This window comes from Gopherus flavomarginatus, chromosome 10 (assembly GCF_025201925.1).
Source record: "Gopherus flavomarginatus isolate rGopFla2 chromosome 10, rGopFla2.mat.asm, whole genome shotgun sequence".
Taxonomy (NCBI): domain Eukaryota; kingdom Metazoa; phylum Chordata; order Testudines; family Testudinidae; genus Gopherus; species Gopherus flavomarginatus.
This window is the reverse complement of record NC_066626.1, coordinates 61000910-61014612: the sequence shown is the minus strand read 5'-3', so window position 1 is coordinate 61014612 and position 13703 is coordinate 61000910. Positions and strand designations below refer to the sequence as shown.

The 13703-nt window shown below is 37.5% G+C and overlaps 1 protein-coding gene across 5 annotated transcripts in view; it reads right to left on the bottom strand.

The window, feature by feature from the left end:
* Positions 1-13703, bottom strand: part of LRP1B (LDL receptor related protein 1B) — a 1302041-nt gene that overhangs the window by 533878 nt on the left and 754460 nt on the right. The gene's annotated exons all lie outside the window — the stretch shown is intronic.

Below are 13703 nucleotides of genomic sequence, written 5' to 3'. Positions count from 1 at the left end.
AGTTATTGCTCATTAGAGTTGCAATTACTGCCAATTGCAAAGATGCAGAACCATAGGGAGCTGTTTATGTTCAGAGATTAAGTCAGCATGTAGGAAGAATATTCAATTGGGCTAGATTCACAAAGGGGGCTAAAGTGTTACACTGTCTAACCCCTAGGTGCCCTGCCACCCAGTGGAATTAAATATTTCTTGGGACAAAGAGAGAGATTGACTCTATAGCCCAGTGATTAGGGCATTCAAATTGGATGCAGGAGAGTAAGGTTAGAGTTTCTGCTTCAATTAATATTTAATTATTCATACAAAGTGCAACAGCTTCAACAGAACCCCCAACCCAGAATACCCTGATGGTACAGGTACACAGCTAAATTTGTAGGAGATCTGGGCTCAAGTCTCAGCTCTAAGGTACGCAAAACAGGGATTCAAACCTGGCTCTCCTATGTTCCAAGGACATCCTCTACACACTGCACTTCTGCACATTTTGGGACACACAAATGACAGGCAGCTCAAAATTCCTGATTGTTTACTCCGGCTGTCTTTTGTGCAAGCTAGGTGTGCCCTTAGCATGCCTTCTGGATCAGGCCCCAGAGACAAGACAGATGAGGAACATCTACCTTGAAGATCGCAACTGGGCTTAAGCATGTGTGAGGGCTCCGAGCAGCACATTATCAGCATGGCGGCATCAGGACTTAGGCAGCTTTGCACATGCCCATTAACGGAAATTTAGGGACCTCTGGTGATTTAGATGCCTACAGGGTTAGCTGAGTGGAGGTTTTGTGAATATCACTTTGTTTTGTCTACCTAAAGATGCCCCCAGGGATCTTAGGTTTCGTGTCACAAAGGCATAGATTCAAACCAAAACCTAAGATCTCTGGAGGCATCTATAGGTATGCAAAACAAGTAAGAGGACAATTTTTCTGTTTAAATGTTCTAATTTTTATGTAACTAGCAGAGCAGACATTCCTATCTAGTGTTGGCCATCATTGCGACACCCTTTATTTGCTATCTGGAAAGTTATGAAAGAACAATTTATCATTCCTGATGGGATTATATTATAACTCACCTGCTGGTATTCAGAAATATTGTACTACCTATATGTGTTATACTTACTGTGCATTTAAGCAGGAAATACACAACAAGAATAAATAGTCATTTGTCTGTGTCTTAGTGTATTTAAGCAGTGCAAGGGGTGACAATGAATGGGTAGTATACGATTTCACATATACATTCATCTAAAAGAAATTAATCATATTAGATCAGAAAAATGCTATAAAAAGCATTTAAGTGTACAGAATAAGACTATAGTCCCATTGAGGTTTATACAGTTGTTAAAAAATGTTGGATAAAATATTTTAGTCAACACATATGTATGTATTGCATGCAAGCATCTGTTTATACTCTGAAAGAACATTACACAAAACAACAAAAAAACCCAAACAAAGCTGTTAAACAAGTTCTAAAATGTCAATTGCCGAAATATCTGTAGGAAATATTCCACATGAAGGAGTAATTATTCAAGCCTGATTAAATCCTGCATCAGATTTATGTCCTTCAACTGTTTCTTTAAGAGCAGGAACATCATGGTATACACATTTTAAATCCACCACACAGTTATCAATCAGCAAATACATTCATACAGTTCACACTGCCCTGTCAGAATATGGGATTTTACTGGAATAAATGTTTTCTAAAGTAAAACTTTTTTGGATAGAATTTTCTGTTTGGAAAATCTAATCGACATGTTTCATTTCAGGTTGACATAAATATCCGAGTCCTCTTGAGCATATGCCATGCCTCATGTGAGTTCTGAGTCCCTCATGTCTCTCACCCAGGGACTCTGCTCTGTGGCCTCACTATGCCATCCATGATGTATCAGACTCTTGCCCGGTCCCATGATTCACTGCAGCAACTCAGCCACAGGGAGAAGCCACAGTGTGTCATGGCAGATGTAGTCCAGCTTTTGATCTTGGCCACCATGAAAATCAGGTTATGATTCACCTAGAACTGCAACTCCCATGAGGCACCTCCATCCCTCAGGAAAATGCAGAGTTTCATGTTGACCTGAAATAAAATATTCCATTTTAGGTATTTAGGATCATATTACTATAGAAATGTGTGGCTGGAAGGGACCTCAGATCATCATCTAAGTCATCCCTTCATGCAGAACCAGAACTAAAGACCATCTCTAGATCATCCCTGACAGATGTTTGTGCAACCTGTTGTTAAAAACCTCCAGTTGCAGGGATTCCACAACCTTCCTTTGTAACCCATTCCAGCACTTAACTATTCTTATAGTTAGAAAGGTTTTTTTCATAATATCCAAACTAAATATCCCTTGCTACAAATTAAGCAGGTTACTTCTTGTCCTAACTTCAGTGGACAAGAAGAACAATTAATCATCTTTTCCTTTGTAACCGCCCTTAAGCTATTTGCAGACTGTTACTAGGTACCCACATGAGTCTCCTTTTCTCAAAAAGAATGTCTGGTTTTTGTAAAATCTTTGCTCACAGGTCACATTTTCTAAATCTTCTATCATTTTTGATAGTCTCCTCTGGACTCCCTCCAATTTACCCACACATCTCCTGAAGCGTGGCACCCAAAATTGAACACAATACTCTAGCTGAGGTGTCACTAGTGCTGAACAGAGTGTAACAAATTATCTCCTGTGTCTTACATACAACATTCCTTTTAATACACTCCAGCAGGATATTAACCTTTTTCACAACTGAATCACATTGTTGGCTCATGTTCAATTTGTGATTCAGTATAACCCCAAATGCTTTTCAGCAGTGCTACTGTGTAGCTCATTATTCTGCATTTTGTATTTGTGCATTTAATTTTTCCTTCTTAAGTGAAGTATTTTGCACTTGTTTTTGTTGAATTTCATCTTGTTGCTTTCAGGTCATTTGGAATTCTAATCTTGTCCTCCAAAGTTCTTGCAGTCCTTCCCTGTTTGGTGTCATTTGCAAATTTTATAAGCATACGGCTCCAAAATTGTTTCAGTTAGTTTCTCAAGTGCTTTGGGTGAATTTAACCAGGAATAAACCTTGAATACATCTAACTTACCTAAATATTCTTTAACCAGTTTATTTCCCTATTTTGGCTTGTGTTCCTTCCTCATTGTTAATATTAATTGCATTAAGCAGCTGGTCACCATTCACTTTTTTAATGAAGACTGAAGTAAAATAGGCATTGAACATTTCAGCCTTCTTGATGTCATTCGTTATTAGCTCTCCTTCCCCACTAAGTATTCGGCCTACGCTTTCCTTTTGTCTTTCTATTATACCTAATGTATTTATAAAACCTCTTCTTATTGCCTTTTATATCTCTTGCTAGGTATAATTCATTTCTGAATTTGCCCCTATGTGCTTGCAATGTTCTTTTGCAGTCATCTTTAACAACTTGTCCATGTTTCCACTTTCTGTAGGCTTCCTTTTAGATTTTCACGTTATTAAAAACCTGGTGCAGCCATATTGGTTTCTTGTTATTCTTCCTACCTTTCATTCACATTAAAATAGTGTGTTGCTGTGCCTTTAATACTCTCTTTGAGAGACTTCCACCTCTTCAGATCTCCTTTTTCCCTTATATTTTTTCTTCCCATGGGACGTCACGTACCATTTCCCTGAGTTTGTTAAAGACAGCCTTTTTGCAGTCCATCATTCTTATTCTGCTGCTCTTATTCCTTCCTTTGTTTAGAATAATAAAATCTATCATTTTGTGCTCACTTCAACCCAAGTTGTCTTCTATCTTCAGAACATACTGGAGATTGTGTTTTGTATACTACTTTTCCAACAGATAACCAGGCAGTTAAAGTGTCTCATTATTACCTGGCCTTGTGTTTTGGGTATTTCTGTTATTTGTGCTAGAAATGCCTCATCCACCTGCTCCTCTGATTTGGTGGTCTATAGTAGATTATTGCTATGTCATTGTCCCTATTTTCCCCCCTTTTATCTTCACCCAGAGACTTTCAAGTGCTCTGCTACTCACCTCCTTCTGAATCTCAAAACAACTGAATACATTCTTGAGGTATAATGCAACAACAACTACTTTTTTACCTGCCTGTCCTTCTGAACAGGCTATACTCCTGTATACCAATATTCCAGTCATGAAATTTATCCCACCAAGTCTCTGTGATGCCAAATATGTCAAAAATTTGCCTGCATACAAAGACTTCTAGTTCTTCCTGTTTATTCCCTATACTCCTTGCATTTTTGTATAGAAATGTAAGCTGTTGAGCAGATTCCCCAACTGTATTCCCCCTGTCTTCTTTCTCCTATGACTCTATTGTAGTTTTTCATTCCATTCCCCCAATTTCCAGCCCTCTGTCAAGGTTACCTTATAATGCTTACATAAGCACATAAAAATGTCCATACTGGGTCAGACCAATGGTTCATCTAGCTCAGTATCCTGTCTTCTGACAGTGGCCAATGCCAGGTGCCCCAGAGGGAATGAACAGAAAAGGGAATCATCAAGTGATCCATCTCCTATTCCCAGCTTCTGGCAAACAGATGCTAAGGCTTCAGAGTACAGTTTTGCATCCCTGCTCATCTTGGCTAAAAGCCATTGATGGCGCTATCCTTCATGAATTTACCTAGGTCTTTTTTGAACCCTGTTATAGTCTTGGCCTCCACAACATCCTCTGGCAAAGAGTTCTACAGATTGAATTGTGTAGTGTGAAGATATACTGCCTTTTGTTTGTTTTAAACCTGCTGCCTATTCATTGCATTTGGTGACCCCTATTTCTTGTGCTATGAGAAGGAGTAAATGCGGGCTTTTATCACCTGCCCACTTTGAACCTAGTTTAAATCCTTTCTCCCAAGTCGGTGTCTGAAGATGCTCTTTCTCTTCCTCATCAGGTGGGCTCCATTTCTTCCCAGTATTCCTCCTTCAAGGCATAGCATTCCATGGTTGAGAAAACCAAATTCTTCTTTTTAATACATATGTATGTATGTTATTTAATCAACTTTATATTATATAAATTTATATATGTATATACACACACAAACTGATGGCATCATATGACTCTAACATGATGCAATTCCAGTTTACCACATTTTGCATTGTTAACTGAAATGTGCTGTTCTGGGTTGGCTTAACAGTGCTCTGTACTTCTCTAGGGAACCGGGCAACTGGGGCCAACATGCCCATCATTTTACTATTATGGTGGACGAAACTATGTGTCAGCTGAATCTAAGGAGGCCTGTCATGAGTTTTTTGCCAAAAGCAGAAGTTGCTTTTGGTTATGACGGCTTTAAATTGCTTGCAATATTCCTCTGGTAAATGTTCAATAAAACTGTTACATTTACTATATTAGTGTGGTCATATTTTGATATGAAAGCTTGATGATCTGCGATGAATTGTAAAATCGCTGAGGAGCAACTCGTTGTGACAGAAGAGATTGAGTTGCTTTTGATCCTCACTATAAGGAGTGAATTTTGCATGGTGTTGTCTACTATGTTCATTAACTGTCCCTACAATCAAAGAATTCAGTGCAGGGTGTAAAAATAACAATACTGAGTTTTTGATTGTAATATAGAACTTTTTTTCCAGCCTGTTTACAAGTAGGATGTACTGTAGCTGGAGTCTGACAGATGGTCTTAGCAGGTTCCAGTAGAGCCTCATTCACAGGAAGAGCCACATATGCAGAAGCTGTTGTTTGTAGAATGTCCAGAAGTTTATGATGAGACTTCTGGTCCTCCTCTAACAGAATTTGAAGTGTGTCGGCAATACATTTAATTAGATCCTAAAACTACTTGAAATCTTCACCTAAAGAGGCTGGTGGAGATATTACAGCCTCATCTGGTGACAATGCTGAAATATTTGTGTGGGATGTTACCTACTTATCAGTTCTTGCCCTTTGCTCCTCAGAAGTCTCCTCTAGTAGGTATAGGAGGGGGCATCCATTGTTGTTCAGACTAATGACACTGTGCTCAAGATTGTTTTTTTTTTCCAAAGTTTTTCCCTCAGTGTAGGTGAACAGTCTCTAGTACAATAGACAGGGGATCCCTGGACAGAAATCTGAGAATCAGTGGAATCATCCTCAATATAGTCCTGAGGAGATCTGCATAATGAAGATGGAGATAAATGGTCTTCCTGAATTATAGGTGTTTGACAGGTAGGAGGCCTCTGTGAGAGATGTGGCCTCAGTGACCCAGAAAATCTTGGGATGGGCAAGTGTACAGTACTGGCAGGTAGTGGAGATTCCTGCTCCTCTGAAATGAAAAGATCTCTGGAATATCTAAATGCTTGTAGTACATGAGCTGAAGTTGGATGGGACACTGTGCAGTGCCCCCTACCATCTCAGTTCCTTCCACTGACAACCCAGAGATACAGAACAAAAAAATTCTGAAAAGAAAGGGGAAGGAGGACAGGAAATGTGAATATGCAGACCCATCTCAAAGAACTCTGGTTATAAGTAAGTAACATTCATTTCTTTGAGTTGCTTTGTATAGTCACACTTGTTGGTAGTTTGATAAACAGGACTGAAAATAAGATGGAGCAGGGAACAGAGTCCTAATTAAAGAGAAACCAATGCACTGCTCCACCAAATCTACCATCAGCCCTTGAAGCCAAATCAAGAGCATAATGTTCAATAAAAGTATGCACAGAACTCCAAGTTAAAGCCCTGAAAATTTCAGTAACTGCGACTTGCTTAAGACAAGTAAAAGATGCTGCCATGGCTCTGGTGTAATGAGATCGTACTGTTATAGGTAAAAGAACTTCTGCTAACATGTAACTTTACTGACAGTAAATGTCTATTAGGGATGGTCTAGACAGTATTTGGTCCTGCCAAGAGCGCAGGGGACTGGACTCTATGACCTCTCGAGGTCCCTTCCAGTCCTAGAGTCTATGAATCTATAATACAATGTTTTAATCCATTTAGAAATAATCTGGAAGTACACAATATAACCCATGTGATTCTTAGCATAAAACACAAATAATTTAGATTATTTTCAAAAAAACTTTTAGTACTATGCAAATGATATGCAATAGCTCTTCTTGCATCCAAAGTATGTAAAACAGATCCTGCCTTATTAGTATGTGGATTTGGAAAAAAAGATCCTGGCAGAGTAATTGTCTGATTGATGTGAAATTCAGAAATCACTTTTGGTAAAAACCTGAGATCAGGTCTAAGACCCATTTTATCTTTATGAAAGGACGTAAATGTTAGGCTAGCCATCAAGGCATTTAATTCACTCTCCTTTCTGGCTGGTATTATGGCACTAATGAATGCTGTCTTGAAAGAAAAATAATAGAAAGAAAATTCAGCCAATGATTCAACAGGTGGTTTCATGAATGTAGATAGGATCAAATTAAGATCCCAAGGAGGGACAGATTTCTCAAAGGATGATACATATTTGATAACCCCTTCATAAACTTCTTAACCATAATATGCATGAACGGTGATCTATGAATGAAAGTATGCTAAGATTAGATATCTGCCAAATGAACTTTCAAAGATGATTTAGATCAGTGGTTCTCAATCTTTCCAGACTACTGTACCCTTTCAGAATTCTGATTTGTCTTGTGTACCCCAAGTTCCACCTCACTTAAAAACTACTTGCTTACAAAATCTGACATAAAAATACAAAAAAGTGTCACAGCACACTATTACTGAAAATTTGCTTACTTTCTCATTTTGTCTGTATAAAATTTTAGTTTGTACTGATTTTGATAGTGCTTTTTATGTAGCCTGTTGTAAAGCTAGGCAAATATATAGATGAGTACCCCTGTCTGAGAACCATTAATTTAGATAACCACTCAATTTTTAAATGCATTACATATTCCAAATCAGAAACTATAGAAGCTTATACAAGAGAATCAATTTTTTCCTACATTCAAGCTATGAATCTGCACCATTTCAAACACCACTTTCTGGAACTGTCCCTGCTAAGATGAACAGCATTCACATTGTTCTCTTCTACTAAATGGAGAGCCATTGCATAAATGCTGTGGAGAATGCAACAGTCCTATAGTCTGATTGCATCTGTGAATAGCACAGCAGAGTAAGCAGCCACATTGATTGATATAATACATAATGGATGTATTGGCCATTGCTACTTGCACAATCCTCCCATGTAAGTGAGGGAGGAATAATCTGAGGGACAGACAAGTAGCTCTTAACTCCAACATGTTGAAGTCCAAAAGTTGCTCTTGAGAAGCTCAGTAAACTTGAACTGTTAGATAACTCAGAGGCACCTTCCAATCACTGCTTGATGCATCTGATGTTATCCTTACCTATAATGAATGGGGGTTGAACTGGACACCTGTGAGAACACTATCCCTGTCTAACCACCATGTCAATGAGTTCAGAAATTTTCAAAGCATGTTGACTAATATTTAAAGATTGTCCATATCTGGTATATAGACCTGAGACATCCAATGCTGCACTGGCCTCATTCTGAGATGTACAAATGAAGTCATATAAGAAATAGCTGACATGAGACCCACGAGACTGAGAAATAAAATTACCTTTTGAATTTGACATATTTGAATATTTAAAACATACTGCACTATTTTTTTTAAAATCTATCCTCTGGTACAAAGGCTTTTCCTGCTACTGAGTCCAATATAGAGTCTATGAATAAAATTATCTGAGTTATATGGAGATTCAACTGCATGACATACGGAAGTAGTCATAGGTCTGAAAAAAGGGTGAATGTAAAATTAATATGCCTTAATAGATTCTTTGCAAATAGCAGAATTCAACAGCCAATCAATCGTCTAAATATATTAATAAAAATACCCTGCTTTCTCAAATGAGACACTACAGAGAGAGGTGGTAAGACATACGGAAAGACAGCCTGCTGCCGCTGTTGTTGACATTTTTGATTTGACAAGAAATAATCCAAGTAAGATTACAGATAATACTAGCATGATAACGGAAAGAAGGATTAGAAAAGGTCTCCTGCTTAAAGAAATCAAATCCACAGAGTGGGCCATCAATCTTGTCTCCAGCTTTTCTAGCAACTCATCTTTCTTGTCATTGAAAACACTATCTCCTTTGATGGGGAGATCTTCCACTTTAATTCTAGTATTCAATGCCAAAGGAAAGAAACGAGGCCAAGCATGTCTCCTCACAGTAACTAAAGAAGCCAAACCTTTAGAAGAAGTGTCCAAGGCATCAAATGAAGCCCTGATAATGTGCCATGTTTTGACCCTCTATTAAGATCTCATTTGCTGATCTCCTTTTGTCATCCATCAAATCCTGCACAATAGCCACAGGTGGAATTGATGGTAGCCTAAAACAGTTTTGTAATTTGCCACACTCATACCAAGAGAGGAGGTGGGGAATGCTTTAATGGGCACTCCTTGGAGAATATTCTACCATTAGGCACCACTAGGCGGCACAAAACCCAAAGTATGATTTTTTTTAGTCTTTCTTTTATGTCATGATATGGTTATAATTCTACACTGTAATGTCCAGAGATACTGTTTTGAAATCTGTCTGATTAAAACCTAATTTTCCAAAATTAAATTAGGTTTGTCCAGATTTATGGACTCAAATTAGGGAACATCTTTCTGCTGTGACTGAATGTGACAATCAAGAATTGTCTAAGTGTTACACTGGGGAATAAATTAATTAGAAAATTGGATTATAAATAATAAATCAATCTGTGGATCATGGGGAAAAAAGAACAGGTAAGATGAGCTAGTTCATTGACAATAAAAACTATCCCTGAACCAACAGATTTGCTTGTATAATTATTGTTAACAAAGGATATCTGCCTTATTTAATTCCTACGGAACTCTTTAATCACACTTACAACATTAAAGGCAACCAGGTGGTTGACAACATAGGGGGAAAAAAAAGCTTAATGTTACAGTAAGATTTTTGGCATTGTAGTTAATGAGAAGTGGATATAATAAAAGCTGACAAAAATGTTGGCATTGATTTAACCTTTATCTATGTTTCAACAAATTACATTCCCTGGCAGAAGAACCAAAGTATCTACAGTCATTTATTTTTTTTAGTATAGTTATATATGGCAAACAGAAATTAAGGTGGAAAAAGAGTTCTTTTGTATCATTAGTTCTCCTTGAGACTCCCAGAGGTGAACCAGAAAAACTGCCAATTATATTGGTCACTGTGATGATTAAATCCTGATACGACAGTTGCTCAATAAGATGTACCATTCCTGTGGAAGGATTAGAAAGATGTAAATGCCAAGTGTTTTATACCTAATGATATTTTTCCCTCCATTCTTCTTACATCAGTAATAATGTTTTCACTTCTGTATTTAACAGAAAATGATAAATAAACAATTGCAAAAGTCCTCAGAAATCATAACCATCACTCAACATCAAAATGAACCAAACTAGTTTTGAGGATTGAAAAATGTTTGGTTAATGTAAAACAAATTAAATAATGTATACTTAAACTTTCTGGGCCCGATCCACCCTGTTCTCTCCATCTCATAGTCCCTCAAATTTCAAAACAAGTTCTTCATTCAGAAAGCTTAAGGTCTAAAGCTCCTTGCTTTATTTAGGACTCAAAGACAAATTTCCAAATACTGCATGAAAGACTATTCCCTTTTTACAGCTATACCAGCCAAAATCCAAAGTACTGAAAAAAGGGCTAGATACAACCTAATCTCACAGTATTTCCAGCTAAAAGAGGAACAGATACATTAGAACACATTTTGGATAAGCATCTGAGCCTCAGGAACGTTAGCCCAATAGATTCTCAAAATTTTTACAGGGTCATTCATTCTTCAAACCAATGAACCCAAGTAACACAGAAATCAAAGAAAATATCAGAAGTCCTGAAACAAATACAAACCATAATAAAACAGACATTTTGAAGGCTTGTAAAAATGCAGGAGAAACAATACATGAAAAATTTTGATATGAGAATGAGTTTCTCAGATAATTACACCAACAAGAAGGGTGATCAGCCCAAAGGGTAGTCACAAAACAGTGGGGAAAGGCAAAAAACAGTCTGGCTCAGAAGTACTTCAGCCTGCAACCCTGTTCTTTTTACTCTAGTGGGGTGTCTTAAAGCAGACATCGAGAATTGAAATAAATGGCTAGATTCAGATTCAAATTAAAGCTTTCAAGGTTAATGCATATAGAGCATTAAATACAGTGGATTAAATTAGCGGTAGCCTAAATGACAAAACATATGAAATGAATTCTAAGCAAGTATTCAAAGAGAGAGTGACAATGGAATTGCTGAAGAGACTCCTAGGCTGGCAATATCTCATGCAAAAATTAGACTGTTCTGTGGCATCAGCTGTGAACTGTTTCCAAGGCCCTTACTGTTCAGCTACCACACATTTCAAGAATAAAACGTTTTCAAGACAGCTTTTATTTTTCTGACATCCTCTCCCTAGTTACTGCTTTTAAAATGATTATCCTTTTTCTTAACATTTGCATTAGTTTTTAACCGCTACACTGAGATTTTGCTTAAGGTCTAATGTAGAGAAGGATTCCATTTCAATTCAGTAAAATTGAGGCTATGTTCTAAAGTCATAATGACACAGTTACCTTGCATCCAATTTGTAGTACACATATAAAAATGTTGTATTATGTAATATGTATTGGGTTAATCCTCTTATTCAAATGGTACACTGAAGTATTAACAACTAGTTAGCAATTCCTTCAGCTCTATATTTTCATGAATATGTTGGCTTGTGCCTTACCACAAGCCTAATGGTGTCAAATATAGTCAAAGATGTATAAGTCAAACAGCCTAGCTTTAGTATTATACCATATGGTAGATATAGATAGGTGTATAGATAGATATAAATTCATCAAACATACGATTGTATTTTTATCTTGATAATAACCTAAGGTAATAATTTGCTTAAATTATTGATATTATTACATACATGCAACATATATGAGCATGAACTATGCAACAGTTATCAGCCACATTTTCAAAAGGGCTCAGCAAACAATAACTCCTATATTGGCATTGCTCTCAGTGTAAGTGATTGGGTGCTGTTATTTTGAAACCATTTTTCCAACTGTGAGCATTGAGCTCTTTTGAAAATCTGACTCGAAATTGACTCCATATTTTAGGTAACTGTGTTCAATTTTATTCTCTACATTAGCAGAAAAAGCCTTGAGCCATCTTGGTCCATGACTATGGGAGTGGATCAGAGTACTTGAAAGAGTGCCTGGACTAAGGGGTGGACTGTTATGCAAAAGCCGATAGCCTTGAACCCTGTGTGACAAATGTGATGACGCTTGGTAGTAAATGTATCCCAAAATATGGTCTATGAATTGAATTTCTGAATTGGAGTGTTGGAATGTCTCAGAGGGGAAATGACAATTTAAGTTCACACACACACACACACACACACACACACACACACACACACACACACACACACAAAACTAGTGACTGAAAGCCATTAAGGCTGAATAGGTTTAAATGCCGCACGATGGAGCTGTTGTCACAGAGGCCCTCTTTTAGATAGACTCACTGGCAGACTGGGAAACACTAGTCTGGGACTTCATACTTTGGTGTCCTGTCACAAAAATAATTCATCAGTTCAGTAACTGGGCCCCGGCATACAAAAGGACAGTGGGGCTTTGAGAAAATGGTGGCTCAGAATGAAAGAGATATTTTCTGGAAGACAAAATAGGATTAGGAAGGGTCCCAGGAGCGCACTGACTTTCTAAAAGAATGTAAATTCAGTCTGTTCTTTTCCTGTAACTCAAGAGGAAAGCCCATCTAACTTTGATTGTAGTGAAGTGTAAGATCAGATGAGACTGGTAGACTGTCGTTTCTAAATCATCTTCTCTAATGCTTTGTGCCATTTCCTAATGAACATACTAATTTTAAGAAGGATGTTGGTCACTATATCACTGGTCATAGACTCCCAAAGGAAGAAATGAAGGTGTCCAGCCAGACCTGCATGATAATAAGAAACGGAGTTTGATGGGGCATTATACTGAGATTAAGAAATTCCACTGCAACACAGGTAAAGGCATGAGGCTTAGCACCTGGGGGGGGGGTGTATACTCAGAGAGACCAGTAAAGGGACAGAGGTGCAATCAGCCTGTAACTGTGACAGTCACTAACGTAATATGTTGATTGCGGTTGAACAAGGCTTATTTTAGAGCTATAGTATAATATTCAATAGGCACAATATATGATGAATATTACAGATATCTAACACATAAATGAATGTTACAGCATTTCATTTCATTTTAGGTTCAGTTCTGCTTGAAAATTATATTGAGTGCCTCATATAAAAGATTAAATAGATGAGCCACATGGGAGACTTTGATCTTCTATGGAAACTGGAAGCATTATTCTACTTTTATTCCAGACAAAGAATGATAGCCCTATCTGATTCTGTTCTTTTGAAGATCATTACACACATTCTTAATATATTGATCAAACAGTTCCACAAGTTCGTATTTGTATCTAAAACTATAGCAGATACTGTTATTTTGTTATACTGTAGCTATCCTTTGGAGGGGTTCTCTCCAACTAAAGCTATGTCTGGGTCGGTATTTCATATTGTAAGACAATAATCCCTACTTTGTGTTGTAGACAAGTAATAAGGACCCAAGTCATTTCTTCACTGAACATAATTGTAAACTAACCTGTGAGCTAGGAATCACATTATCTGAATCATATCCATGTTTTTTCTTTATGACCTTTTATTTGAGGAGGAAAACTTCTCCTCTGATTTAAGTTATGGTGTATGCTTCCCCCTACTGGTCAGTCAATGCAGCACAGCAGA